Raw genomic sequence first — 26,365 nt, forward strand, 5'->3', positions numbered from 1 at the left:
CCATCTGGCATACTCCCTGCTCTCCATGTTCCCCATTTACTGCTTTGATCAGCTGCCCTAAATGGGGGGAAAAGTAATTGAGCTTTTGTACAGACAGCTGCTGAGCAAACCCCAGCAATGCGCTCACTGACAGAAAGGTAAGGCAACTTCCCCAAAGTATTTAAAAAAAATCTGGAACAAAGTTTCTGTGCTGAGAGCAAGGAGCTTGGGTGGATATTGATGCAGTGCTAGAAGGAATGAAAGCTTTCACTGACTCTCAAACAAACGACTGTCAGCATCATCGCAGCATGAAATAATCTACCCTTCTTTCCTCCTATTTTCTCTTTCAGGAAGGCAGCCTTCAGCAAACTTTAAGTACCTCTGGTATACAGTTTGTTTGCTCATTTAGTTTTATAGGTATGGAGCTTTTTAGGATTCTAATGTGTTTTGTAGATGCAATAAATCTAAATAAGTATTCATAAACTCTTCTATTACTCCAGCATCACTTTCTTCTACGTGCCTGCATGATCTCCACCAGAATCATTTCACCTTAATTAGAATCTTTTGTACAATGCTACCACATGGTGTTGGTTAAAAACTGCATATATCATTGATTCCTCCCTTCCAAAAGGCGAAGAATAAAGTCAGTGTGGCATCGCCCATGGTAGGAGCACAGGTGGTTCAAAGCTGCATGTGGCTGAAACAGCTTTTCTCAGAAGTTTCAGGAGCTTTTTCAGTTTAACCGTAGAAACAAACAGAGCTTCAAGTTTCAGACACTGTTCAATAGGTTTTTGTTACGTCAAGAGCAATTTAAAAGTATCTTTAATTTTAAAAAAAGTACAGAAGTTTTCCTTTCTTTGCTTCTTGAATTGCAGTCTGTTGAAACGAATAACTGAACTGTTTTCAGCAAGATTTTCAGTAAGGAAAGATTAACATAGAACAAGATGCACAGTTACATAGAAACAGACCAAAGAAGTACTCGGATTTTGGAAAACAAGCACAGAAATCAAGTCTCCATCTGCATGAAAAATACATGCAAGATTTTAAAAGAAAAAACTCAATTTTCCTTTTTAATATAAAATATGATGACAGACAAACAAAAAACTGGTGATGTTTTAACATGTATCAACAGACAGTACCAGCAACTCCTGGTGCACACCTCAGCCTTGAGGGCTCCTGTACAGTGCTGCCCTGGAGCTCCTTAATGTGACACTATGTTAGCTGCCTGCTGGGAATGGCATCTGGCCTGCAGGAGAGGGCTGCAAAGCTACCAACTATCTCATCATAGCAGGATCAAATGGAATTCACGTGGCTCAGGTTTGCCTTCACCCAGGATGTTCACTGTGAACCTGCCAGGTTATTTTAGTTGGTTCTCAGGTTTTGCATAAACTGTTCTGTGCTGTGTTTATCTCCCTCTTCTTCCTTAGCCCCAGGCAGAGGCTGCTACTGTATGTGTCTCAGCACTGTTGCTTCTCTGGGATTATCCAAGGAACCTAACACACAGCAAACATTTTTGCATATGTGAAGTGTTTTTTATCCTGCTCACCTTCAATAAATCCATTGGTCTGCCTTGCATCCTTTCAGCCTGCTAGGTTTCTAGACATAGATCCATTCAAAGAGTTGTTCATTTTCAGAGCTGAGGAGGGATCTCATTTCTTTATGCCTCCTTCTAAAAGTTTTATTTCTCCGGCAATTCTCAGCACTCTACCACATAAAGCACCAGGAGAACATGAAAGCGAGTAAGTGTGAAATGGCAGCTTCCGTATCTGCTTCTGTGTATAATTCTTGTGAACACCATTAACTGAAACAAAGTTTCTTGGAACATACACACACTAAGAGAGTTCTATTTCCAATAGGAGAAACAGCACCCACTTCTCAGACTGATATTTTCTAATGGTGCTTTTCCATAACTGAAGACAGAGGAATTCCTTTGAAAATAGCATTTCTTGAAATTAACATTTGAGTTTTCAGAACAATAAGATTTAATTTGCCTATTGATTTACCAAGTCAAATAATATTAAGTCTAATAGAGTCATATTGAGAGGGCCAGTCACAGAATCTATTATGCTAGGCACCCAGGTTACTGAAACACTCCTGCCCTGAAAACCTTCTATTTTGGAAAGAAAAGATAGATTACACAAGATGATTCCAAGAAGCATCAGCTCTTTTTCTCAGGTGCAGGGAAGAGTTACTAAAGATCACAAAGGGAAAAAAGAACAGAAAGGCACTTTTCATAGAAAAGTGAAACAAGCACTACAGGGTAAAAAAAAAAAAACCAAACAAGGGAACACTTGAACAGTCAGAACAGGGCCTTTTCCTTCATTTAGCATGTTTCAGAGCAACATCTTGGCTGCCTTCCCTAACGATCTTCAGTTGCCCAAGTATTCCTTCCTCTCAAAGGACAGGGATTCCTCCTACCTTCCCAGTCACAATTCAGAGCAAATAATTAAATAAAGCACACATGTTACATGAATCAAAGGGATCCTCCTCCCCCAGCAGATCCATAATGTTGCACAGCTAACACCTTTTCACTCCAAAGGTACATGTGCTCGCGGGCAGGTGAGGTCTTGGCAAGTTGCTAATGCAGTAAATTATACAACAGAAAAAAAAGTGGGTGACGACATCCAAGTCCAGCATCAGGCACATAAAGCAAAGGCAAACAGTTTAGTTTCTCAAACACTTTCCACAGTTTCTCTGTGGAGCTGAAAGATTAAATTTCTTTTTTAATCCTCTTATAGTCGTGTCATGTGAACATTCCACTCCCAGAAGTTCAATTCTCTTAAGAGAAATAGACGCACCTACTGCCTGACCACCGCTCCTCAGCCTCACTTCTCTACATGTCAACCTTACACCACCTCTAGTCCTTCTTGTTGCCCTGTTGGGTGAAGAGGTGCGTCTGGAGTGAACTAGATTTTATTTCTCTGGATTGACTCTCTATGGAGTCAAGGAAATCATTCCCTGTGCGAGATCTTTGCAGCCCATAAATTAGAGAGGACAAAGTTTAAGGCTTAAATAATCACACTCCTCCAAAGCACAAAAGAAGAGCCACACAACCTGCAGCAGTCATAGCTTTTGATTTGGCTTCTGTTATAATGGTGACAGCAAGGCTGCTACCTGCTGCAGCTGGAACAGCTCAGCTGCCCTTGCATCCCCACGCCACTGCCAGTGGTCTGTTCCCAGTGCACAATGGCAGTTGCTGTGCTCACCCTCCCATGGCTCCTATCAAACAGCAGCAGGTTGTGTGCTGTAAGCAAGCAGAGCCAATTGTTCAGAACAAGGCTTACAGCAAAGTTTCTGCCCAGCTGAAGAAGCTGATTTTACTATGCAAATGGTAATTGCAGCAATCTTTAAAGACGAGTTGTTGACAAGCTTTAGGCAAGGTAAGAACAGACAGAGGAAAGCAATTAATTTATTATTTTCCCTGTAAAGAACAGTGTATAGATAATGGCCCATTGTAAGCATGAATAATACTGGAGCTGCAAGCAACAGGATGCAATTTGAACATTCTATAGCCTTTTTTAATCAATCTTATTGATGTTCATCATATCCATAAAGCTCAAAAGAATGGGTTTACAAAACTTAAGGAAAATATAAGATCTCATTTTGAGCCTTTCAGTTTCTTCATTATGTGGCCATAATGTCATCAGTGTAATATATTTCACCCTCTTGCCTCTGTTTTACCACTCATTTTTTGATTCTGCTATGATTATATCTGGTTCTTTGAAGCAAGAGGTGAGTTATGAATAGTGCTGTAACTCCACTACAACACCCAGGAGGTGAGCACAACTTGCTGGAAGAAAAATACCTTCAGATATCACTGAATCACAGAAGCACCAAGGTTGGAAAAGACCTTCAAGATCATCCAGCCCAACCATCCTCCTATCACCAATAGTTTTCACTAAACTATGTCCCTCAACACAAAACCCAAATGTTCCTTGAACACCTCCAGGGTCGTTGACTCCACCACCTTCCTGGGCAGCCCATTCCAGTGCCTGAGATAGGATTAGAGGTAGAACTGGGAAGTCAACACTAACCAGATGTTTTACCAACTGACACTGTCCTAGAGGAGCTACAGGACATAACGGTGGGATACAGAGGAGAGGCTGGGGCTAGCAGAAACCCCTTAGAAGATCTGTATGGGTTTGCAAGACAACAGGCCAAGGATTAGCTAGTTTACCAATAGTTCACACTCTATTAAAATCTGCAGTAGAAAGTGAGACAACTGAATTATCTTCAGGAAAGAGAGGTCAGAACATATCTGTAGAACTAAAATATTTGGATCTGATGGACAGAGCTATCAAAGAGTGGCACACCTGTTCCTGTACCGGCATCAGAGGCCTGCTGACAAGCACTGCAAGATAAAGCTTATTTATTCGACTCCTCCACAGAAGATGTGTACTGTTGTGGTCTGAGAAGTCTAGGACAGATCAGCCAGATGTAACAGACAGGACACCTCACCTGCCATACCAAAACAAAAGGCCCTGTGACGAAGGAGGGGAAAAACAAATAATTAAGGCTACTTCCAGGATGGGGTAAGAAAAGAATTCTCCAGTTCTCTTATGTAAGTTAGTAGACTTGAAAAAAGACATCTTCTGCTCCCAAGTTGATCAGCGTCATAGTAGAACTTTTAGTTTAGCACTGGAATGCCTTTAGAAAGTTCTCAGATAAGATTTGTTTCAAAACTGGGTGGAAAAATAACAAGAAGAGATTCATTATTCATCCTATGATCTTAATGCTACTTTTCTCCTACAAAACCAAAAGAAAACACTGCTCAAGATCTAAGATTTAATTAAGAAAATGTGTGATTTAAGAACAGAATTGTACTGAACTCTGTCAATTTTATTCATGAATAGAATATCATAACTTCAGATTTTGTCACACACTAACAAAAGGAAATAAACAAGATGAGCATGCACACATAGGGATTTGTTGCTCTGATGTCTGTGGTTTGTTTTTGTTTTACCTAAAAAGTTTATGCTTTTCCTGAAAAGTTTTCAAAGTCATCACTGAGTGTCTGAAATGAAATTATTCACGAGTTGTTTGTTACCACATGCCTGCCCTCAATCTGCCTCATTGCAGTTTGTAATTCCTTGAGGAGAATGACAAAAAAACAAAAAAAAACAACAGAAAAGCAGAAAACAATTGCTTGGAATCTTGCCACTTTCTTATTAAAAATGAGAATCTGCACCCAATGAGTATCTAGTTGTGTGTAGACAAAAAACTGAATACATAATTTCAAGCACAACAGAATGTAAATGTATTCAACAATTCATCTTTCTTAAGAAGGAAAACAAGCCTAAGGAAAAAGGCTCACAAAACAAAAAGTCCGTGAAGCATTCCCAATGCATCCTGCTATGTTTGCAGTGATGACTTAAAAAAGTGTACATGATGAGAATTAGATTACCATTCCATAATTACTTTGTAGTGGAGTGATGCAAAGGGAAAGATACCACAACAGCATCAGTGCCACCCACAACAGCTGAGCAGCAGCTGCCAGAGCCACCCCTTGCTCCGGGGCCCTGCACCTCAGTCCGCACAGCCCCTTACAGAAGGTAGGGATGAACGTCTGGGGGAAGGAACTAAGGTAGGAACCATTTCACCCAGCATAGGTCACAGGTGACTATAGACACACAAACTGGAAGATATTAAACCCCCTAAATGCACACTTGGATAATTTAGTTAATCCAAATCTTCAGGTTAACAAACTCATGGATTTCTACTTATATGGAGCTATTGGATGTTTAAAATCTTAGAGTGTTGAAGAAATTATTGCAAAGTTTGCATCTTTTTCTTTGCTAAGTCAGATTAGTCTACTTTTCCTTAGATAGTGTAGTAAAAAGTGTAGAATCATAGGCTTCCTATATGAGACAATCAACTGTTTTACAAGTTGACCTGCTTTATTCTAGAAGCACACAAGCATAATCCAGTATCTTCAGTGAGACACACACACGAGAACAACATCAGATAGATGCATTTTCAAATCAGTAGGTGACAGAACTAGTGTCTATCATATCCTAACAAGAAGACTGCTATCAACTTCAATGAGCTTTTTGTCTAGTGTTGGTTCATCACAAACCAAGCCTCTTCTTTGCCCCCAGGAACGCAAATATTCCCTAATGTTTGGCTACCTGTTGTCTGTAGTAAGTAACCGGTATGGCCTTGGGGACAGCACAGCATTCAAGGCTGTGATGCATCTGCACTCTCCTAACTAGGAAGGAAAACTTACAGTGACCAAAGTTAAAACAACTGCTACCACTTTCTACCATCATCCGTAATATGGTAATGAAACATTCCCCAGACTTCACAGAAACTACTCTAATTTAGTTAAGATGCATTACAGCTCCAAAGACATAAGTATTCAACACGTGTTTTCAAGATACCCTCCTCCTCATTTTGGGCAAATGTTTGTAAGGCTTTTTGTTGGGATAAAGGTGACTAGCTACAGTTGCCAGGTCATCCTGTGCCACACAGCAATTGTTTCTTTGAGCCCATGTGAGATTTAATTTCCTGTGAACCAAAGCATAATGCACTTTGTTTGCTTACAGAGGGCTTTATCACCAGCACACAGCAGTGACTGCTAGGAGAACAGACCCTAACCAGCAAGACAGAGCAACCCCTGTGCCAAGATCTCCAGGCAGAGGGCTGGTAACAGCCAGCATCTGCTAAGCAGTCATAGGGTAAGGGCTGCTTCTTCCAGAGCAGATCATGAAGAAAAATGGAGCACTGACTACAGCAGCAGGCTGCCTTTTCTTTATTATTCATAGCATCGCTTCCACTTCTGACTCACCAAGATTTTTCCTGGTTCACTGCCTTAAGGAGAGATTGAACCCAAAGTATACAACTCCTGGGATACATGTCTTAATCAATGGTTCCCCAACCTTCACCAGGGTTCTTCACTGTTCTCACTGTCAGGGCCATGAAGATAGCTGGGTCTGTACATGTCACAGTCAGTGTAACCAGGCACAAGATCTCCCTGCTTTCTTCATGACTTCATGCATGCATTAAGTCTGCTCCACAAGTCATACAGGCATAACACATCAGGTACATGGAATGTAAATAGATTATAAGTGCAACTGGATATTTTCCAGGCTGAAATTTGGGTAAAATATGCATTTAATACTCCACACAAAACCCTGTAGTCCAGCTTACTGCAGGGATGGCACTGAAAGAGTGGCTGTGAACAGTGGAGAGCCCATGCTGTTCTACACCATCTCAACTCAATCATCCATTCCCATGAATTTATTTTAATTGTTTTTAGCTTTATTGGATGGTTACATGTATTCATCTGAACAGCATCAAACGCATGAGTAAAACCCACGGCTACAACATTGTCAAAGGCAGCACACAGGACAGAACATGATCTAACCTCTCCTGACAGCTGTGGCTGATTAAATGCTTAACCTCTCCATTTCACTTTCATTCACAGTTGATGCAAAATGAACAGGAGAACCTTTGTAACAAAGCCAGAAGGCAGAATTCATTCCCAGCTACTGCTGAAGAAGGAAGATGGAAGTTTTCACTACCTTTTTTTTTTTTTTTAAATCATGCATCAGCCTTCCACAACCACCAAGTGCTCCACTAGAAGAGGCAAGGACTGTCTACATAGAAAGGCCACAATCCTGGGTACAGTCTTAGCTGTTTTCAAGCAGTTACTGCAAGGCATTAACATTTGAGTGACATATTAGGAAAAAAAAAAACAATATACCACTGCTAGAGCAAATTTTCTATACCTTGCCAGATAAATGCATCAGGTTCTGGTTATTAGCAGCTGCTAAATGCAATAGAGCTGAAAACCACTGCAGTACACAAACAAGGAAATGGTTTATAGCTGGACGGCACACAGACTTAACTAATTGGCCATAAGTCATTTAAGCACAGAAAACACCAGGGCTGAAGAACAGAGTCAGTCTGGAACAATTCTGTAGAACAGAATAGCAACCCTATTATTTCATTAGAATTGCTCTTAAATGAGCCTGCATTCAGTTTCAAGGTCTTGCATTCACAAAGTATTCCAGGAGCCCCAGACATGCTCAGACTTCAGACACTCCATCTCAGATCCTTTATAAGCAATCAGTGATCTAAATTCCACTTGAGTTATTCTTCACAGTGTAACTTATAAGGGATCAAAGTATTAAACATATAACAAATACCAGTGTTGATGTACTATAAATATTTTCTTCTCCATTCGAAAGATTATGCAGATAGCCATCATGATAGCTCAGGTTATGTACTACAGCACCCGTGACTTACCTGCTACAATTCTACCAAGGCAGGCAATCTATGTGTTTGCAAGTTCTCTGTTCAACCTGTTCTGCCTGATGTTCAGTATATTCATATGTATTCAAATGAAAACTGAGAAAACTATGTGAGCATGACTGCTTATTAGGATGCATGTCTCACAAAAAATATTAATAGAGAGCTTTTGGTTATTAATATCACCAGGGTAATAGAGAAAAGAGGAGCTCTGCTAACCTCACTGTTCTGGACAGGCTCCAGAAAGCTGGTAATTGCTTTCTGCATAGTAGAATCACCTCTGCATTTGGAGTCAAGGCCTCGAGCTCCCAAACACCGTAAGTGAAAGAAGGCCATCCAGCAGCTTACTGAAGGGATATCATGTGTTAAATGACTTGCTGTGTTATAATAGAGAGTAGTGGCAGAAGCCACTGCAGTGTATATTGCAGAGATCAGAAACCTCTAAGCATGATTTCGAGGTGACAGTCTGCAATAGGTTTCTAAGAGGAAAAAGAGAGCAGGAAAGAGAAAGGAGGCACCTTCACTTTGCACAGTTGTCCTTACAATTTGTACTCTTAGAATTGAGAAACAGCCACAGAGAGAAGGGCTTGGAAAAAAAATGTATGTGTCAGCCCACTCTTACTGACTACTACTTTGAGGAAAAATAGAAATCAAGTCCCTTTTAGTCTCAGCATTCAGATACTGTAAAAGAAGTGGCAGTACCAGATTGGGTGAGCTACAGACCAGTAAGGAAAGCTGAACTCCGTTCTTTAGGTCTGCTTCCAGGCTACCTGGAGCTACACCTCCTAATAAGAAGAGAAGGCAATTACCCAATATTTGGACATATATCAGATTCAGTAGGCATACCTATTGAAACTATCCTAGATACACATTTCTTTCATGACTGGGAAAATTACTGATTTTTTTCTATTTTGTTCAATTTTCAGCCAACTTTAACAAACAAAGTAAGCTATTATCCAACCAAGACAGCACTTGCTCAGAGTAACAACCAGGGAAAAAAAAAAGCATGTAATTTGGTGCTGATAACAATCAGCATGTTTTGCAAAAGAAAAGTGAACATGTGTTGGAAAAATGGAAAAAAATGCATGCCTGTTGGCTGCCAGAATGCAGCATCTTTTGTAAACACAAAAGCAATTGATAAATGATCGCCTTAGAAGTTTGAGATGTCAGAGGAATTTGAGTATCCTTCCAGCACATCCAAAGGGGATGCACACCCAACTCATAGAGAATACATTAACATGTATTCTTCTGAAGGTGTTCCTCTGAAAATACAGAAACTGGGCTATTCTGATTCATGTTTGGAATATCTTCTACAGTTTTTACACCTTCTCTAGAAACACCCCAACACTCGGTTTTCAGAGCACTGAAAGAGTCTGCATTTGAGGAACCCAATAGGGTGCTTCTTTAAGAGCAGAGCAATTCAGAAATTAAATGGAGCAACATTTAATGATGGTGGATTTACAGCTTGGCCTGCCAGGGAAAAATAGACACCCAGGGATGTACACAGGCACTCCTTTGGGTCTGAGGGAGACACCCCAGCACTTCAGTGCCGGACTCCATTGGGAGCTGATCCCTAGGCTGCTTCTACAAATTGCTGTGGGTGCCTGTCTCCATCACTGTGTTTTGTAGGAACCCGTGAATTAATTTTTAGTACAGTAAAAAAAAAAAAAAAGAAAAAAAAAGAAAACAAACCCAAGGCAAATTAAAATAAAGTTTCCAATCAGTGTTTTAATGTTCTTTCTGTTCACATAAAGTAGAAGATATAATGTTTCACCCTCATTCCTCAAATGAATGTATTCTAGAAGGGCAAAGTATTGTATCCTATGCTTCTATTGGATTGGATCTCCGAACACTCTCCAACAATAATTAATGAACATCGCCTCACTGCTCTTTTTTAATCTAGATAAGCATCAGCAATATTTTACACAGCAGGGAATAGGGAAACACAGGTGTTAAGTGGCTTGCCCAAGGTCACACAGCAAAGCTGCACCAACACAAGGAATGAAATCAGCTCTCCTTTGCAACACAGCCATCCATAAACTTTTAGAAAAAAGACTTCAGAAGTAATGCTGCTCCTCCCAATTCGAAGAGCCCTGTAAGCACTAACATACACTTTGTGAATGTTTTTAATATCACTGGGAAGAGAAGACCTCTCTTTCTGTGCCCTGCTCCCCTCAGGTGAGATGCAGAACTAAGGAGAAGTGATAAAGCAGGATATAAATCACATCACCCACTAATCCTCCAAAATTCAGAATTCTGGACTGGATTAATTTTCTATCCCATCTTTTATATGCTTCACATCAAACCTACCACGACCACCAGTTTTAATCAGTATTTTTCTAACAGCAGTAAGGAAAATACACGGATTCCCTATGATCTTTCGGTCACATTTCTTGTCGCTGCACTGTGTTATCCAGCCAGCACTGCACTGACAGTGGGCATGAGGTGCAAATGGAATGAAAGCATTATTTTGCTATAGAGATAAAGCAAGGAGGTTAAAAAGCCCCCCCTTCCAACTGTAATCACACAGACAATCATTTGTTTTGCTTCTGTTTGTAAAAACAAATGGTGCTTTATCCTAATGTGAAGTATTCATGGCTAATTCCAAGATCACAGTTAGTAAGCACACCAGACTTTGTCTGAAAGGGCAGCCAGAATGGAACCTTTTACCTACTCTGTATAAAGAATACTTTCATACCTATCATTGACAGCCCGATGTTTGATTTTAAGCCATTTGATTTGCAGGAATACAATTGGGAAGAGAAAGAAGGATATTTTATTCTTTCTTACGCCCACAGAAAATTTCAGCCTTCGGACCACCTTCGAATACAGTATCACATTCCTTTTATCAACTTATAATTCAAATAGAACACCCTTTATTCTCTACAGGCTTGCACTGCAACAATACACATTAGTTGGAGATGTCAATGTATGTTTTATTACAAAAGTTAAACTAGGTTTTATCCATAATTTTCTAAATCTTATTAAAGGTTCTTTCATATTCCAGTTAGGATAAAGTAGCACTTTACACTTTATAAATCTATTTCCGTTAGCACAGGGAATCTATTGCCATCTACACTCACAGCACTCGACAAAGGGACGCCTGGCGGGTGAGTGTGTTCAAATGCAGATAAGGTGGCCTACAATGAATCACTGTCCTCTGGAAGTGAGCGGTTTGTTAATAAAAGGTCAGAGATCATAGCATCACTATTTCTCTTGTTTCTCCAGCACAAAGAAAAGCAGTGCCTGGATTTTCCTTATCACTTTTTTCTTCTCACTGAAGTACTCTCAAGTATCTTCTCGTTCCTACCATCTCTGCTTTGCAGATGAGCACTGCCTTACAAGACAAATAATTGCATAATATATTTCTAACTAGATAGGACTACTACAGAAATAGTTTACAGATTTCAGACTTCTTTGCAGCATACTATTCAATTTCACTTCCACAGCAAAACCTCCCTTATTAAAATTAGGCTAATACCAGAAGATATGCCTTGGAGGACATGCTAATCAGGGATTATCCTCTAGACCTGTCAGTGGTGGCAGGTTTATTCCCCTAGACTAATTCCACCAGATTTTCTGAATAAAAATATGATAACAGAAGTTTCTCTATATAACGTACCAGTTCATACTTAGCAGCTAAGGTTACATCCCCATTTAAAACTTGTTTAGCCTGAGGCCTCAGTTCAGCATAGACCTTTAGATTGTGACTGAGTGCTTTGCAGGACCACCAGTTTGGTGTGTGCTCCTTGGCTCAGTGGTCAATTCATAAGCTACAGTTCTGTAAGCACTACTCAGAGCTGGTTAAGTCTTCCTGTGTAAGTTAGCATTTGGCCAGGAGCCTGGTGATCTCCTAGATGCTCGAATGTACTTTAATCTGTTAATTCACCTTGTGATATTTACAGTTAAGAACTCCAGGACAGACATTCTTGTATTTGGGCTGAGAAGAAAGTAAGGCTGAAAGATCTCAGCTAGCCAGGAAACATTTCTGAACATTACTGCATGAAATTGGTAAAACTCTACTGAAATTTGTCATACATAATCAGATAGAACTGCTCCCATAATAAAACAACCCAATACATTAAAAATCAGGTACCAGGAAAACTCATTTTTCTGGTTTACAGTTTTTTATTCAAAGCGACTCCAAAGAAGCAAGGCTGCAGAAGCAAACCTTATAAGTGGACAACTTCTAAAAGCATTGTTGACTGACAGATGGGAAAGAAGATACAGCAGTGCTAGGATTCCACCTGGAGCAGCTGGTCACTACTTAATGGATTTTTTTAAGAGTGCAGGATTAGATCCCATTAGCTTATGCAGACATAAGTTACAGGTACAAATCACCTGAGCAGAGCAGCACATATTACACTGTAGCAGACGTACAGGATTGTTTAAGTGCTGTGTAGGTCTGATCCCGATATGAATTTCAGAGAAGAGGAAATAATAAAAGAATCCCGAAAGGCAGTTTCTCTCACTTGCTTTTCAATTTCCTTGTTAGAAGCTTGTATTACATCTCTGGCTCCTCTGACCTTACCCTACCCCTAGATAAATCTTATGATTTTAAAAGCATCTTCATAGGCTGGTCATCTATTTATTATGTAAGTAGAGAACATATTCTACACACTATTTGATACTTCTGATATCTAAGAAGCCCTGCCACTGACGGCCCATTTTCAGTCTAGAAAGGAACGGTAGAAAGGGAGGATTCCCCATTAAGGCACTCTTTGGTCTCAGTACAACCATCAGACGAATCAGCTGGAACCATAGCCACAGAGCCTTCACGAGAAAAGAAGGGTTAATACTTTTAGGACTGCTTCCCCGTTGTTTTGTTGTTGTTGTTGTTCAGAGACCTCCAGAGACCCAGGCCATTCCTCCCACATAATAGCTAATAGTCCTTTTTGCAGTCACAACCAAAGTTGCTTTAAGATATTAATAGCATGTTTTTGCCAAGTTTTTGCTGCCTTTGCACAGCTTGCCGTACAAACAGTCACACAAGTCGCACAGTGAAGCCCAATGAAATTCTCCTATAAACAGAACATTGACACTGAAACACACAGATTTTCTATAAAGGGAGATATCCCAGCTATTTTTCTATTTAATTTTAGAATATACTTGGAATTCAGAGCAACACGCAATCTACTCCTCACTGAACTCAATTCTCATTTATACAATGCTCCATTTATACCACTCTGTCTACTTAAGGGACTTTGGAGGAATAATTACAGTTATGTACATTTCATGGCCCCATTATTCTAACAAAGTACCATAAGGAAGCTCTGATGCAGAAGAAAATCAGGCCTACATTTTAATACAGTGACTTCAGTATGGTTGTGTTTTATCTTCAATTCTGTCTATACATCTCAGTCCTCTCCTGTGCTTTTGTGTGTTATTTCTATTGCTTGATACTACACTCAGCCTTTGTGGAGCATTGCCTCTTCAATAAAATATGAGAACATTAGGGGTGAAGAGTAAGAGCTTAATTCAAGTCACATACAAAGTGACAAGGGAATGAAGGCCTACGTGTTTTGAACTTCTGCTGTTTTCATCCTTTCAGATGTGTTTGCGGTTCTGCTCTGACTACAGGCCTGTTCTCAGTATTTGATTTATCAACAGCTATTCCACATTCACTGTATGAGTGGAGAAGTTATTAAATCAACTCCTGTGACATCTCTAGTTTTGAACTGTTTTGATTCTCCTTTCTGGCTGTATTCACTGCTTTCGCTCTCCCTGTTTTAGTAACTTGTCAACTAAAGAAAAAAGCCCATTTCTCTCTTTTAAGAATGGCTCCCATACGCCAGTAAAACAGTCATCCTTGTACTTTACAGGACTTATTTAAAAAAAAAAAAAAACAAAACGTGGTCATTACATCATGTTCCATAAAAATGTGTGATGAAACACAGATGACCTGGGAGAGGTTATAGGTAATCATACCAAGGAATCTAAACACCAAGGATCAAGAGTGCCATTTTAGTAGAGTTCTAGAGTCTCCCTGGGGTTTTAAATATCATAGCAGTGATTCTACAACAGGATACTCAATCCAGCAGTTCTTGGAAAACCATTGGGAAACATCCAAGAGCTCTTAAAAACTCCCTAGAAAGATCCTCCCTCAGTGAAATGCAAGAATAGACTCGCAGCTAAGAAATCTGAGGATGCTCTGGACTGAGAAATTCCTGTGAAGCATTCCCAGAATTGCTGTACATCAAGGAATTCCAAAGAAATAGTGGCTAATGCAAGAAAAGGAATGGCGAATTAATCTTTTCTGTATCTCCCAGTGCACCACTCAAAGCAACGAGTTACACATCTTTAAGGCAAAATGAGAAGTCATGTAGCAGTGAGAAACTCGGCTTAAAAGAGGACAAAAAGGTAAATGAAATGACAGTCACCACAATTCTTCTTCTTCACTGTCATAAGAGAACCTTCTAGTTGCAATCATTTTCATGATGTCTTTCTAGGATCCTCATTTCCTCACCAGTCATCTCTTCTGTGCTGCTCTGCTTACTGACTTCTGCTCTCTGGTCTCTTTGGTGGAAACCCACTGTGAAGAGATGTGCTCCTAAATCAGACAGTGTGGAGGAGACATGGAAGTGCCCTGCTAAGCCTTTCATTTGTACCATGTCTATGTCATGCCTAATTCCTGACAGTGTAAATCCTGTATAACTACTTAACTCCATGATTTATTGTAACAATCTTGGTAATGCTGTGGCTGGAGACTTTTCTTCAAGAACTGTGCTGAAAAAAGAAACTCAACTACAGTGGATTAAAGGCAGAGCAAAAAATGCCACAGTTGCAGAAGTCAGGCTGAAATTGAGAGTCCTTCCTATTTGCTACTGCTTTTTAAAAAAGAATAACACCCTGTGCTAGAAGCCTATTAGTAGCAACAGCGATTTAAATATGTGTAGGCAACAGGATTCAGATTCAAGAATGATGGGTATGAATTTTACAAGGCATATTCATAGAAACATTTTTGTGATGCATATGAAAGCTTTGCTCCTCACAGCATCTGAGATCTCATTTCTGACAATTCCACTAAAGAACCAGGTAATTAATTATAATGTCAGAAAATAATGTAGTCATGCTCCTCATCTGTAGTTTCTGCATCTGAGCAGCTTTATACCACTTGCTCCAGTTCTCCCAGTGCAGTATTTGTCTCTCTCAAAGTAGCCTCCAAAATAAAAATGAACATTTCAGTTTCAAATAAAAACCTGAGTGCGAAGCAAAGGATTTGGATGCATAAATCTTACTGAAAAAAAGTTTTGATTATGGTTACCAAGTTCTCTACTGCCTCCTTCCTTTGAACAGTCTAAAATATAGAAACAATGATCTGCAGCACTACTAACACGTGCAGCTGGAATGAGTTGCCTCCTCGCCTTGATCTTCCACTTGTCCTCTTCCTTATCAATTTTTGTCACTAAAGCACCATTCAGGTGTTAAAGCCCTTTCCCCATAATTCATTGATTTCGAAGTAATGCTTGACTGCATCTCTAAATTACCAACTGCTACACCTGCTCCCAGATCTCTGGGGTAGGCTAACCAGCAAGATTACGTAACAACACTTTGCACACAGGAAAGTGATTGAAACAAATAGATGCAACTTAAACGTGTTGGTCAATTCCTTTTTGTTTCATATGTCGGAATCGTTCAGCTCAGACAAGGCAGCAGTTTGCAAGCAGAATTTTCAAAGAGAACTCTCTGCTAGACAATTTAAGATATCCCTCCTCACCTCGATGTTTTCTTTTGCACAGACATATTTTGATGAAAGGATTTGCTTAGTGATCAAGGTTCTAAAACGGGTGATTTCCATACATATGCAAGTAACACAGAATGCTACATGTGGTGTTTTGTACAGCAGCACTGCCATATGAAGTCTATGCACTGTCAGATTATTGAGCACCTTGAGAACAATATTTGATAGTTTTATGGTGCACTAAGCTTCTTTTCTGAAATAGATTGGATTTACTCAGGTAGGATTGGTTACTTAACAATATGAGAGTAAACAAAACTTCACAGCTGAAAAGAAATGAAAGAGATGGAGAGGCATTTAAGTCTTTAACAGAAATGCAGTGTCAGAACAAAAGATGCTGAATTTGTCTCAAGGAAGATGATTGTAGCAAATGTGGGAACAGTGCACAAAAAGTTTGGAGTAAAGAATTAAAATCTGAATGCTCAAAAAATGCAGAAGAGAAGATTTAGCCCTCCCTGCTCACAGTACCACATAAAGATAATGCTCAAATTCCTCTGAAATCAATGCAACATGTACACATACTTGAAATTAAACAGATTCAGGCAGTGCCCTCTGCAAGGCTAGTAAATCCTGTGCATCATGAAGTGCCTGGATTGTGAGAAGCACTGCTTCAGGAACAGGGAAAGAAATCCACACAATGGCAAGATGACACTGCCAAGGAATTCCTAATGGAAGCACAGTAAATAGAAGAAATAGATAAGAGTGGGAAATTAATGCAGTAATAGAATTATTGCAATGATATCAGACTGAATGAAATGGGGAAAATACAAAAAAGGAATAATGAACGCGGCTGCTCAGATAGGTATGACTAATATCTGTAAAAATTGGGATTACATGAAATTCAAGCTTGCTAGCAGAAGATAAAATCCCAGAACAGATGAGGATTTTAGTGATCTCTTTACTAGCTAGCAGGCCACTCTGACCCATGAGGTCTGTGTGAGCTTTCTGACTTGATCTGCTTACACACAGACTGTAATCTTAGCATGTTGCTTTGTCTTACGTTTTCCTAGTGACAGTTTACATTTTCTTAGTGTGGTCAAAGCGCACAAAGGTAAGAATAAAAACATTCAAGAAAGTTTAGTGTGCTTTCACTGTATGACTATAGAAATTTTAATAAACTCATTTATAAATTATGCCTGTAGTGCTGCTGTGCAGTGCATAAAGAAATCTAATTAACCATAGTAAGCCTACCAGCACTTCCACTGTCAGTCAACAGAGCTGCACTATATGATGAAATTATTATGTGTGCTATTTGCTCTATACACAAATTAATTGACATTTTGGATGGTTGTTACCACAATCCTTTTACAGACTGCACTTGAAATAAAGCAAAACACATACTAAGTGGAATTAATCTAATTGAATAATGTAATACTAGCCTCAGTCCATTTCCCCCCAATCAAAGATGTAATAGGTTTTGTAATACTAATTATTAATGACTTGCAATCTGTAGAACAGACTTTGAACTGTTGAGTTATGCTACCTACCAGCCTGTAATTTGCAAATTATCTTTAATTTACTGGGATTGCAGATTTTAATGTGATGAAGTTTCTTTCCAAAAATGTAATGCACTTAATAAATTTTAGCAATGCGTGGATATGTAACAGAAAATACTAATTCATCTCTATTTCCAAGAGTTGTGCATCTAGCCTACGTAGCCACATGGAACAACAAGCAGCATGTCCTCAATGTCACATGGGGAGAGACTGCATGTAGCAGGGATTGGTTGCACTTGAAGATGGCAATCCCCATGCATTTACACCTCTGAGACCTCCAGCTTGTTAACAAGCTCCAGCTTGTTATACCAAACAGCAACAAACCCCAGGCTGGTGGCAAACTCGAGTAGCCACCCAGTCAGGACCTGACAGGTCAAAATCTGTGTGTGGATGTTCTTGACAGCATCACCTACCTTTTATCCAGCAAGTTCTATAGTGTGTGCCAAGCTGAAACAAGACATTCACAATCATTTTGTTTTAGCATAGGCTTAAATACTTTGCTGACCTACACTGGGGCACAAGCTGTTCCTGAGTTCTCTAGTACTCAGTTTAGTTTGACACTTACTGCTATCTGTTGCTTCAATGAACTGGACAAGTCTCATGCTATTGCTAGCAAGGTGTTCAATGACATGACACACACTTCCCCCCCCAGATACTTCCTAAGCATTTGCTTTTCTCTGTACAGAGCGGAGCTGACAGTCTAGCCTGTATTCACAACCAACTCATATTCAATAAGGCTTTTTGTTTCTGCGATAATAAGCACAATAAGGAAGCAAGTTGTGGGATAAAGAATATTTCTTCATGAAGGAGTTAAAGTGTTCATTAACAGAAATGCCAGAAATACTGTGTAGAAACTGTGATCTATTCCTTAGCTGTAGGCTTATGTAACATTTACTACAACCATGTATATTTTGAGATAGTTGACAATGACATCTTTATGTTTTTGTTATCAAAGCTTCCATCTTACAATCCCCTTTAGTCCCAAGTATAGTTAAAAATGTGCCAGGGTTATGGCCATTCGTACCTTTCCTTTTCTAAGTGCTACAGTGATCAGAGATGAGCAAAGTTTTATGATCCCTTCAAGGTATTTGAAAATGACACTAGATGACGTATATAAAGATCTCTAAAAGTCAAAAGAGCATTATGTTCTTTCTGATAGCTTGTTCTCACCCTTTGAGTTGTGTTAGGTGCCAATGTCTCTATTCTCTTTCTAGAAAAATAGAACACAAGAGTTTCATGGGTCCGTAATTTACTGATAGCACTCACAGATCAGCCAGCAAGTACGTGTTTGGAGTAACAGCTTTTCTTAGGACTTGCATGGTTCTTACCAGAGTTTACTGCAAGCACTGTTAACCTTCTCTGTTTCCTCATGAGAGTTAGTCCCATTGTATAAATGAAAACTAAGAGAGGCAAAACCAATTTAAAACCAAGCATTAGTACAATTAATTCTTCCCAGATTGAGGAGAAGGAGTTACAGGAGGGTTAGGTTCTTCTGAAGAGCTTTGCCACATGTAAACACAACATTTTGGTGCACGCTGTAGCTGAGGAGGCACCATTCAGAATGCAGCTATTGCAGTCCGCTGACAGAACTGCAGTTGTACCGTGGGAGACACTGTGCCTTTGGATGCCTCCTACAAAAAAAAAAACTGAGTACAGGCCTGTTTTAAGCACATGAATAATTCCATTTGCTGAATTACTTTTGTGTGGAAGGCTATCTGGCTGGCAAAAGGCTGAATCGAAGCTTAATTTCAAAGGAAATGTGGTAAAAATCAGAGGTTGGAGCTCCCATTCATCGTAATGGGATCAAGCTCAGGTCCATAATTGGCACTACATGGACATTCACAACATGTGTGTATAACCAAGATGTTATAATCACAATATAATCAAGAGAGTAAGGCAAAGCAGACAACGATAACAAAAAAAGAATAAGTGGAAGAGCTTACCCTTTGGCTGAGCTCACCAGAAGACACCAAAAGAGGGGATCTCCAGAAGAGATCCTTCCCCTCTGGTAGCCAGCTCTTAAATAGGTCCAGGAGGGGTGCAGCCTGGCTCCACCCCTTCCGGCAGCACAGGTGAATTGCCTTCACCTGTGCTCCTCTGGCTGACTCATGGCTCACCTCAGGTGATTAATCAGAGGTTCAGGCCATGACTCAGCAGTTCCCATACAATGTGAAAGGCAGCAGGGAATGACAACTAACATTAAGACAACTGTACTAGTTCCTGCCTTTAAATACTTGTGGCAACTGATTTTGGCTAAAAAAAATACTGGCAAAGTAAGGTATTTTCTTACATAAAGATGTGTTTAAGAAAACGTTAATCACAAAGTACAAGAAATCTACAGAGACAGCAACACTACATACTAATGATGCTTCCTCCTCCTTCTCAACAGCTATCTATAATTAAACAAATAAAGTCACTAATGTATTTCTCAGAGAAAGCAGAATGGCTCATGCACTGATACAAATGAATGGTGAATAGAAGACCGCCACGTGTCATTGTCCACAGGCACACAAAGCTAAACAGTGTCCTCACACAAAGAAATAGAGCACGGGACTTTTTTTTGGTAGATGTACATGCTCAGATTCAACTTCTTACGAGCTCCACTTCCTATAGGAAACAGCACATGCTCAGGATTTACCTCTTTCCAACCAAATGCCCTGGGAGATACCTATTGCCTCCTAGCAGAAAGATGAGTTCCCAACTCAGTCCACTCTAAGAGCAACGTGGCTTGAAAATTCACAGTATAGCTACCTTGACTCACTCATATATATTATTCATCTGATAGTGTAATCAGAACCACTTCATGTAGCATAAGAAATCACACTAAAGAGGCACCAGGCAACAACTGACTATCAAGTTACATAACAAGGAATTAGTGAGACCCTTATCAGAATTATTTTAAAGATATGTTCCTTTCTTTTGGATTGAGATGACAAAGGAACTCCAGTATCAAAAAAGTATATTGCTTTTGATCTTTTAATTAATTCAGATTTGTAAGAGGGAAGAATAGCAGCAGAAAAACAGAAAGCAAGAAGCACTCTTTCCCTGGTTTGTGTCTGCCACACAGAGCTTCAGAAACAGCCAGAAACATTTGGTGACATGCTCAGGTGCATAACAGCAACTTCTCGTGTCTTTTAAGTAATTAAAAAAGTCATCTCAAATGCAGCAAAAATAATGGATTTGAGGGCAAGGTCCATCATACAGCACACTTACAAGGAAAGGTGACAGCAGATAACCAGTTCAAAAATACCCCCAAAAGTGGTTACAACCCACTTAAAGAAAGAAAAATTTGCTTACCTGTCTCAAGGCTCACCAAAAATCTCCAAAAGAAGGGGTCTCCACATAGAGAACCTTCCTTTGTGGCTGGCAGCCCTTACGTGAGGCTCAGAGAGGGGCGGAACCTTCTGGTCACACAGGTGAACTGCTTTCAGCTGTGCTCCCAGGGCTGCCTGTGCCCTTCTCCAGGTGCTCAATCATGGGTTCAGGCCATGACTGCAATTCCCACACAACCCTAAACCCACCCACCTGTGGTTGAGTCCAGAGTGTAGATTAAATGACTCCCCTAAACGAGAGTGACCAGAAGAGGCACCTGCACAGGTCAAACAACCCTGTTTGCTAGAGTGACCTTGCTGGAACGTTAAGAGTTTGGCACAACTTGCATCAGCCCACACAGCCTCTGAACTTAGTCAAACACAAATGCTAAATTAAAAGAATGTCCCATCTCATCATTTACCACTCTTGTCATATAACATGAGAATACTACAAGGACTCTAACCACTGCACTCCCTGAAGTCAAAGTCCAGTGACTGGTACTAGCAAAAATCAGTTTCCCCTCTACTTGCCCACTCAGTAAAACCTACTTCTGTGGGTGCACAGCTGCCAAGCCTGCTGAGGAACACTGAGGTTTACTGGGGAAGCACAAGATAGCAAGAGGTTTTAAAAACTTTTGTGATTAAATTCTCGCTTCCAGAAAAACAAAATCACAACAGTTGACATACGTCCTTTTGAAATAGGATACTATTAAACAAAGATTTGATGGCTTAACACTGTGTACTGGAGTTCAGATATTTAAAAAAAAAAAAAAAAGGAAGGGAGATTTGGACTGAAAATAAGTCTTTATGATAACAAATAGATTGAGTCACAGGAAAAACACATTGATTGATATAATAGTTAACTGCCAGTCATTTTCCTCACTCCTTTCTTAGGGATGTTTTAAAGTTCAAATAAATCATAGAATACAAGAAAGAATGGCAGTAACAATGTACAGAACATGAGAACTAGATTTATAGTTACAGCAACTCACCTATTGCTAGCAGCTTTTTAGTATTAACTTGCTTAACACCTGAACAAAGAAGGTATATCTTTGCAACGGGGCATCTTTGTAAAGCCACCTCAAGGCTTATAATGAAACCTGACTGTGAGGACTGCATTCACACACAGGCAAGTGGGAAACTGTGCCAGGCAGCATGCTGCTGGTGATGGTAAAACCCCGGCAGAGCTAAAGCAGAGCCTGCTGGTTTCACATGGGACACCAGCACAGCACATCCCATGGCATCACTGCTGTGGGGAGGGGGGAACAGGGGGAGCATCAGTGAATGAACAGTGTGGAAAAGCACTGAAAGAGGTGAAGTGAGAAGGACTGGCATCCGGCTGAGTCCTGCACTGCCTCCCTACTTGCTGCCTACTGCTGTTATCAGAGGAGTGTGGGCACCTGTGAGAACTTGTCTTCTTACTGCTGAAGTGGCAAAAGTCAATACTGCCTTTCTTACTGCAAATTATTGGCCTGTTCTTATAGAATTCCTCGCTAATTGCAACTCGTTTTATAAATCCTAAAAAATGAGATCCGGGCACTTTGTCCAAAGCCATACAGCCAATGTTGGTACAATCAGACTGTGAATTCCATCCTAACTCCATTCTCATTCACTAACATTAGAGTTCCTCACAGATCAAATAAATAAGGACCAAAGGAATGAGAAGACAAGTTTTGATTCTTACATTAAAAGAAATGTGTATGTCACTCTTTATCATATCTTCAAATGTTTGCAAATCTATACAATGCATAGATTTATTTGTTCATTTATTTATTTTGCAGGAATTTGCAATTTATTATTGTATTTTACAGCCTTGTATGAAGGTTATTGGAACTTAGAGTGGAAGACATTCAAATTACAGCCTAGTTATAAAAGTCCTTTCTGTCTTCTTTCTACAAACAAGTTCATCCTAGGCTGTTCCCAGTGGCAATTTGTAAGTTGACTCACAGGCTCTTCCATCAGCCCTGCCATGGGGCCAGCAACCCCTGGGACAGCAGGAGACAGGTAAGAGAAGGAGTTGTTCCAGCTCTGCCAGCGTAATAGCTAGAAACAAGCCCAAAGTTTCAGACAACTTCAATAGGCCTTTGCTGATCTGACTGGCTTTGACAGAAATGAGCTGGGGAGCGCACAGGCAAGATGCTGCACCAGATCAGTGGGAACTTTCAGCAGCTCAGCAGTGATGAATGGCAGCAACCTCGTCCATCAACACAGCAGGAACCACTGTCCAACACATTTTGCTCAGAAGCTGCCCAGTTCAAAACAATTTCTACAATTGATCTTTTCCCATCCAAGCTCATTTTGTGTCAAATGAGTCAAAATGCTGGCTCCTTTGAGAAGGTGCAAACCATAGCTTTGTCTTACCAAAATGTAATGTACTCTGTTGGTATAAAAGTATTCAAGCATGTGGAATTTTAAGTATTTTTTGAACTCTGTTAGCATAGCTAAAAAAATAATCCTTTCCTGTAAATCTGGCCCAAACAATCGAGACATCCAGCTTGTAATTAATATGTTAGGTACTCATAAACTGACAGAAAATCCGAGCAGTGGCTTCTGGATTGTAAAATTCTCAAAACATGAACATGCTTCAGAGACTTTCTACAGACACCTTACAGTCATCTTTACCTCTGGTGCATGAGATGTCCAGCGACTTCAACACAGCTTAAAGGCTGACAAGAGTAAGTTTGGTAAGTTTAGCCAATGGTACAAACATGAATGGAAATCAAATATATGCAGTAAATATCAAACCTGTTCACTTTAGTGAGTTACAGAAGGAGATCTGAATGGAAATTCATTCAATAAAGAACTGATGCCACAACTTGCATTTTTGTCTAGTTTGAACTTAGGACCATGCCAATGAACACAGAAGAGTTATGTTCTGCTCCATAGCACCTCTTCCTTCTATCCCAAATACACTGCATTATATTCAACCAGTTCCCTTGGGATCAAACACACTGCCAAATCCTGTAGTGAGAGACTGATCCAAAACTCACCGAAGTCTGCAGAAATATTTCAATTGATTTCTGTGGGCTTTGAAATAGGCCCATATTGACATCCATTCAACTTTATTGAATCAAGCCTTCCTGCGGAGCTGCAGCAGCCAATGTGGCCGTAATGATTTCAAAACCAAGCTCCAAGGCCACTGCCAATCAAATAACATCAGACCAAGTAAATGACAGCAGAACAAATTCATTATTATTTATCTACATTTTAAAGTCAGTTCTGTTTTCTGAGCTCACTGCTGTATTTTCCAGGTGAAGGAAACTTTCAGCTTTGATTCCTCATCGGTTTGCTAATCCAAGTCACAAACTACTTGTTTATCACTGGCCACTGAAGTAAGCATAAAGCTTGCATAAGGGAGTTTAACATGCCACAGTGAAGAGATGCACAAAAATTAATGTAGTTGGGATTTTTGGCTATCTGCTAGTGGCCAACATCAACTGTCTAACTCATTTCCTGTCATTAAACTCACAGTAAAGTTCTACTGTCATTAATAGGAATCAAGCATGAGCTTGCTGCATAGGATTTGGCATTCTCTCTTGTCACCAGTCTGATTCCTCAATGGCTTAATGGACAACACGCCCTCCTAGAGCAGGTCACTAGAAGAAAAGCTACAGCCTTTTACATCCTCTGCTCGATCCTGTGTATTTCTTACTTGCTCAAGACATTTATTTCCCCACATATCATGACATAATTTCAAGGACACTGGTTTAGGAGGAAGGCTGACTGTGTAAAATATGAGCATAAAAGGTAAGAGTCTCCTTATGATTTTACTGTGTTGTGGATTGGGATTCTATTCTAAGAAATCAGTTGGGAAGTCCAACAGAGAATTTACAGCCAACCCCATGGAAAATGTTCATCTGTTAGAGAAAAGGAGTTCAGGAAGCATCAGCAGAAGAGAATTTCCTAAGGCGTGCTTAAATACGTCCAGACGAGGATGGCATATTCTTTTATAATGCCAGAGTAGGAGAGATTAACCTGGCTTTTAAAAGGGCATAAAGAAGAGTTCTGCATCTGCTATTTTACATGATTCTGAAAACACAGACTACTCGACAAACAAGGTCTTGGGCCCAGTAATAATTGTTTTTTCTGCTTTCTTGTCTTTATTTAATGTGATCCTAAAGAAGAGCTCCCCGCACCTCCTGTTTCATTAACTTTTCAAGAACAAGATGCAAATCTTATTTCAGCATCTTTCAAAGCCCACAGGTACATCTATACAGTGCCATACTTGATAAAAGCCTGCTCACCCACAGGATGCCTTGGTTCCCTAACTCCTATACTGTACTCCATTCCTATAATATTTTCATTTTGCCAAAGATAGATAATTCCTATTTCTTAAATTCAAGTATTCAAACCAACTCCCACCAAGGAAAGAAATCCCTCTTGCTACGCCATCTCATTGTTTACTGAAAATCCATCAAAAATTATGAAAATTCTTTAAGTTAAACTCTGTGTCCTTAAAGGCTTGAATAACAGTGGCTCCTGCCAGCTGCACTTAGCTGATCTTACTGGCCAGAAGATGGCAAACACCTCCTTAAAATCCTGAGTCTCTTTTATAACCCATCAGAGGAGAGAGAAAGCATCAGCAGACACTGCTGCAGTGCAAGGATGCTACCTTAAAATTACCAAAATCCGTAGAAGGAATTACACTGACTACTAAGTGTCTACAGTCTGATTCGTGCTTTCGAACACTGCTGATTTTGTCCCATTCAGTGTCTTTGAATCGCTCAAGAAATCTTTTCTACTGCAAAGAAATACTGGCGGGATGACTCGAAACCTGTGACTCCCACATATTTCTCAGAGCTGATGACAGTCACAGCCAAGCCCGTGGTTTATTCTTGTGCAGATCCCCTCCTTTCCCACTCAGGCGTTCCCATTTCACTAGAATCCAGGCAAAGATGCATTTTCCAAGAAGCCCTGGGCTTGCTGTTTATAAACCAACCTATATTCAATCTATTATGCATGCAGCCCCCGCTGGAGTATTCATAATATGACCTCTGCGTACCTGCCGCGAGCCGGGATATCTCTTTGAAACCCGAAGCATCCCCCTCCCTCCCCTTTCCCTCTGCCGTGCAGTGATCAGTGAAGGCACCCGCGGTCGGAGCGGTTGCAGGATCACCATCGCACATCCTTCTCAACCGGGATTTTTACTTGCGACCCGCAGCTTCTGCTCCCCCCTCCCGATAGCGGCAGGGCGGCCCGGGGCAGCCCCCCACGCACCGCCCGCGCAGCGCTGCGCAGCTCCCCAACCCCTCGTCGCTGCCTTTCTGCACTCGGCTTCCCCTTTCTGCAGAACGGGAAGCGCAACCTCTCCAGGTGCACCTCTTTTTGGATGGGGGAAAAAAAAAAAAGAAAATTAAAATTTGGACGCACGTTTTAAACAAAGTGAGCGGCCGCTTTTGGAACGTGCCCGAAAAGCCGGACGGCCGCGCGAGAGAGGGAAGGCTGCCGCTCCTCCTCGCCTCCCCCGCTCGGCCCTGCCCGCTCCCCGCCGCAGACCCCCCTGCCGCGCTGCGATGCGGCCCCGCCGCCGCCCGCCCAGGCACCGCCTCCGAGCGGAGCGGAGCGCTCAGCCCGCGCCCGTGCGCGCC

General features: G+C 40.6%; 1 long non-coding RNA gene across 1 annotated transcript in view; it reads right to left on the reverse strand.

Moving 5' to 3' along the window:
• LOC125702340 (uncharacterized) overlaps positions 1–20,819 on the reverse strand; it is a 116,543-nt gene extending 95,724 nt beyond the window's left edge. Inside the window, exon 1 of the long non-coding RNA XR_007380529.1 lies at positions 20,764–20,819. This is a non-coding gene — a long non-coding RNA (uncharacterized LOC125702340). The remainder of the gene's footprint in view (positions 1–20,763) is intronic.
• Between the last annotated feature and the right edge of the window lie 5,546 nt (positions 20,820–26,365).

The sequence above is a fragment of the Lagopus muta genome, chromosome 18 (genome assembly GCF_023343835.1).
Source record: "Lagopus muta isolate bLagMut1 chromosome 18, bLagMut1 primary, whole genome shotgun sequence".
In the NCBI taxonomy this organism is placed as follows: Eukaryota; Metazoa; Chordata; class Aves; order Galliformes; family Phasianidae; genus Lagopus; species Lagopus muta.